Raw genomic sequence first — 5,037 nt, 5'->3', positions numbered from 1 at the left:
GTGAGAACACGAGAGGCTTGTAGCATCCACGGCCCACATAACTTAGTGACTTCCTAACCCCCTCTTAACCTCGTACCACACGGAAGGATAGCTGCATGACAGACCCAGGCGACTTCGCCACTGACAGTTGCCTTACGTTGTCGTGGAGTGACGGATAACTTTGACTCTTCTCAAATTGAACCAGTATGCCTAAGACGTCAAGCCACACATTGCCACGAGCTTTTCAGTTCTAACCCAAAGACTAAACAGTTTTGGGCTGAGAGAGAACACTGTGACACCATTTCACAGCTGGAAGGACTGCAGTTTGACCAGAAACTTCGCCCACATCTGGGTTCTATCTAGAGGCAGATATTTTGCATGCAGCCCACAAAAGAATCAATAAAATACCATCCAAGGTTCATTGCAGCCCAAGAGCTTCCTGACTAGATTAGCACTGGTGACGATGAAGAGTCAATGAGTCCCATGGAAGAATGCTGCTGACTCAGCAGCAGGACTCTTCCAGACCATCATGGGTGGCCGAATGGTGGCTGTGTCAAAGTCAGCAATCTGGAGCAGCCCTGCAGAACAGAACGGGGAGATGGAAAGTTTAAAGAAATCCTTGGGAGCTAGAAGCTCACCCTCGCGGTTTAATCAAATGCTAGACATCTCAGAGAACTGAGCATCTCAGTGATGTATCTTATTTTTCAGGTACCCTTGGTCTGATTTTTGGACTCTTCTCTACAAAGTTCCCAGCCAGCCCGTTAATATGTATTTTCTCGCCCCAGGGAAACCAACCAGCCAGTGTTCTACAGCCCCATACGCTATTCCCTCTCCAGATGTTCAAGGGTGATGGGCACATGGCACTTTCATTCCCATTCCCTTTCAGAAGACTTCTTTCTCTGACCCATTGGAAATGACATCAGCTAAGCGTTTAAAGGCCACTGGGTCATCCTGTGCCTGTACCTTGCCTGAAAAATTCTGGAGGATTCAGGAAGACAACGGTGCATAGGCAAAGCCTCTGTTTTGCTGTTCCCATCAGGATGCTGCAAGCACCTGGGGCGCTGGGCTGCCCTCTGACTAGCAGAACCCTGAGAACTCTTTCCACCTGCTAGGAACTAGAATGCAACTCTGCTGGCTGACGAGGACTTCTTACCACCTTAGCTCTTCACAGGGCATTGGAGACAATCCTAGGCCAGTGAAGGAAAGGAAGGAACCACAGAGCCCCCCAACCCGCCCCCACCAGTTGATTCCCTCTGGATTGAAATATACTCGATATGTCCATCTCAGTTTGCTTTCTATTGTTGACTTTGTGATAAACACTCAGACAAAATGCAGCTTGGGGAAGGAAGAGTGTACCGGCGTGACGCGTCCATCTGAATAGTGATAATGACTAAGAAGATGGCTCAGTGTTGGAAGCACACTTGTTCACAAGCATAAGTTAGACCCCAGTACTCACGTTAGAAAGAGAAAAGTGGGCGTGGTTGTATTTACTGGCAACCCAGCATTGAAGGACGATCACTATGAGTTTTTGGTTTGACAAAGTCAAGGGATTATGGCACAGAGTGATAGAGGAAGACATTCTGTGTCTTTCTCAGGCCTTCCCAGGTTCACATGTGGGTACGTGCACTCACACTAGCGTGCAGCACACACATACACCGCCAGCCCATATGCGTGCAAATTATTTTATGGCAATTCTATTTTATGACGGGAAAGTTCAGCGCAGCTGGGAAAGATCATAACAATGGCATGTGGGTGGGAGGAAATCCAGGGCTCGTGTCAGCCATATGCTTTCAAAAGTAAAAAGGGAGATTCTGTTTTCCGTGTGTGTGTGTGTGTGTGTGTGTGTGTGTGTGTGTGTGTAGAGACTAGAGGGCAAGCTTAAATATCAATTTTGAGAGCCACCTACCTTGTGTTTTTGAGACAAGGTCTCTCATTGGCAGAGACTTGTAGGTAAGGCTAAGTTGACTAGCTAATGGTCCCCAAAGATAAGCAGTCCCTGCCTCTCCAGGCCTGGGGATGTAAGTGTGCACCACCACGCCCTGATTTTCATCTGGATGCTGAAGAACCAACTCGTGTCTTCATGCTTCCAAGGAAAATGCTTTACCCACCAAGCTATTTCCCAGGCCTTCTCTATATTTAACCAACCTATCCAGACATTTAAGTTGAGGTAGTATGGACTCAGAACACAGGTGTTTACTTCTTTGTCATAAACTCTTTTTACTTTATGATTTGGGAAAGTTTAGCAAGGCTGGGAGGGAGCGGGACCTTGTATGAGCCACACACAGAGAAGGAAAAGGAATAGGGGTGCACACTGAGCTGTAGACAATGAGAAGGGTGAGAACTAAAGACAGAGCCTACATGCCCTTAGGAAAGCCGGGGCTGTTTTGTGTCTGCTGGTGAGGGAACTAGAGGCAGGGAGTCAACAGTGTGTATCCCCTGGATACAGCCCTGGGGAAAGGGGAAATGAAGGTAGTATCTAGGAAAGAATACAAGCATGGGGGACCCCTGAGGAAGTCAGACTCGGAATATCCATCTGGGGGCCTAACAAAGTGATGCTGAAGGTGCCTAAATAAAACCCCAAAGTAGCTGAAGATGAAGTTTTCTCCCACACTCTGGTCTAGGATAGGACCCACAATTGTAATAGAGTCCTAGATTGATGATTTTGGGATCCATGTTGGGACTGATTGAACTTGGCTCAAGTTCCATCCTGAATTTTGTTTTCCTCATTTGAGACAAAGTCTTGCTGTGTAGCCCAGGCTTATCCCAAACTCTCAACCCTTTAGCCTCACCACCCCCCACCAGGTACTGAGATTACAGGTCTGTGTCTGGCTTCTACCCTGATTTTTTTTCCCATGTGAACCAAGGACCTGGGCTTTATTTTACAAGTACTTATGATTAAAGAGTAACCGAATAATAACTTTAAAAACAGGAAACAAGAAACAAACGAAACATAGAAAACAAAGCTTAGAATTGAAGGCAGACTTTTACCCAGATTTCTCAACAGTTTACTAAATTCTACTGTGAGTTGTTGACTGTTTATGGCTAATTTATACCTGGGCTCATAGATAAAAAGATTCCAGATAGAAATGGTACTCTGAATTCTGACCGTTGAAAGTCCCTGTGTGTTTTCCGTGACCAAATTTAATTATAAACAAAGTCATATTATAAATATGACTGACTTGGGTCAAGTACTCCTGTTGAACTGGAGAAAACATTATCACCTCCCCCACCCCACTCCACAGGCCAGTGGTGAGTGCGTATGTGTGTGTGTGTGTGATATATACCTAGGCACACAGATGCAGATTTAGACAGGTAGCTACAGATACATAATCTCTCAAAAAAAGACAGTAACAAAAACAACAAACTATGCTTGCATTGTGGCATCAGAATAAGACAGTGGGTCAACGTGATGGGGGAAATGGTTTCAACTTATCCAGATTTAAATGACTGTGATACTAGCTCAACTTTTGCCACCTTGCTTGTAACCTCCAACAGACAGGCTTCTTGTAAGGGGGAGGACCCCCCCATCACATGGATGCCTTGAAGAGGGAGGACTCCCCTCACAGACGCTCTGAAGAGGGAGGACTCCCCTTATAGATGCCTTGTGTTGGAATCAGTCTGCACTATTCAGAACAACACCAGCTCTGCTGGTGGAGATTGGGGGTTTGCAGGGACATCTAAGCTTTCATTAAACTGGAAAGCAATCAAGTCTTTATGTCTACAAGTTATACATTTAATAGTTCCCCAAATTTGGCAAAGTTTGTGATGCCATTGAGGACGTTTTCGCCAAATCGTACACGTAAATATGGAAGTCATCATCAAGCTTGATGAACTAGACAGAGGGTTTGGCGTCTACTTGGTGGATGACCGTGCCAGTCCTTTCTGAGCCACCTTCTTTGGCATATTCCACTTGCTCGCCTACCAGGCTGTCCACAACTCCTCCTGGCTCCCTTTCTGCTGGAGGCGAATCAACTGTGAGTCTGAAAGCTCCTTCTTCTCAACTCCAACGCATTCCAACCGTCTTCTGCTCAGTTTCAGAATAAACAAAATAAATTCTCCACGCTGTACAAGTAAGCAGAAGGTGAACTCCACCCAGACCAGGAAAACAGAACAACAGATCCATGAGGTCGGCCCAGGTTCCTGTACCATCCATCCACAAGAGCCTCAGGTTGCAGTTACCTTGGAAGCAAGCATGAAGCCGAGGTCTCCTTCTAGGAGCTGGTACATGTACAAGACGGGTCTTTCTCAAAGGTGATGTAAAACCATGTGTTCATGACAGGTGCCCGTGCCAAGACCACCCCCCTCCACTCATCTTTAGAGCCACCCTCTGTTCCAAACATGTGCTCCACTGCTTTGACAATCATTGTGTCCGTCGCTGATCTGAGATGTGGCAACTCTACCAGGGAGGACTGCAAGTGTAGGCGCTCTTTCATCTTTATTACGTTCTAGTCCATAAACACAGTCAAATCCATCATACTTTATAAGATACAGGGAAGGATTCACAGGCACCTGATCCAGGACAGTCCCCTTCCACTGGGTGACTGGTCCGTCGCCCTGTCTTCACCCATGCTGAACCCTGCAGCCTACGATGTTCCGCTGGGGCTAGGACACAGGTTTGCTTGGTCCCACACTGGTCCGATTTTTTTTTTTTTTTTTTTGTGAGACGTCCTCTTCTTCAGAGATACTCCAGCATGGCCTGCATCAGCTCTGGACCGCTGGCCAGGTGTCTTCCCGAATGGGGTCTTCATTCATCTGTATTTTTGTGAGCAGCGGAACTGCTGGACTAGGGTGAAAACCCAGTATTTTCAGATAGGAAGCTTCCCACAGGTAAGTATTCTTGTTCATCCAGGTGTCTCTTTTGCAAGTTTACCCACGGGGCCGCAGGTCCATCCCGAGTCAGATCGCGCCTCCCCGCCGCCTGCCCCTACCCCGGGCCCCTATGGTGCACGCGCACTGCGCCCACCGAACTGCGATGGCCTAGCTGCCCAGGCGCCTGGTGCATCCCCTACTCTAATTTTTAATCTCATTACGGGTAAGCACATTGCAATCTACTTTCTC

General features: G+C 47.1%; 1 pseudogene; it reads right to left on the bottom strand.

Annotated features, from left to right (window-relative positions):
* Positions 1-3,712: 3,712 nt before the first annotated feature.
* LOC125392315 (spindlin-1-like) lies at positions 3,713-4,732 on the bottom strand (annotated as a pseudogene).
* Positions 4,733-5,037: the final 305 nt, after the last annotated feature.

Source organism: Myodes glareolus, chromosome 12 (genome assembly GCF_982192425.1).
Source record: "Myodes glareolus chromosome 12, mMyoGla1.1, whole genome shotgun sequence".
NCBI lineage: Eukaryota > Metazoa > Chordata > Mammalia > Rodentia > Cricetidae > Myodes > Myodes glareolus.
This window is presented reverse-complemented; position numbering and strand designations above follow the sequence as displayed.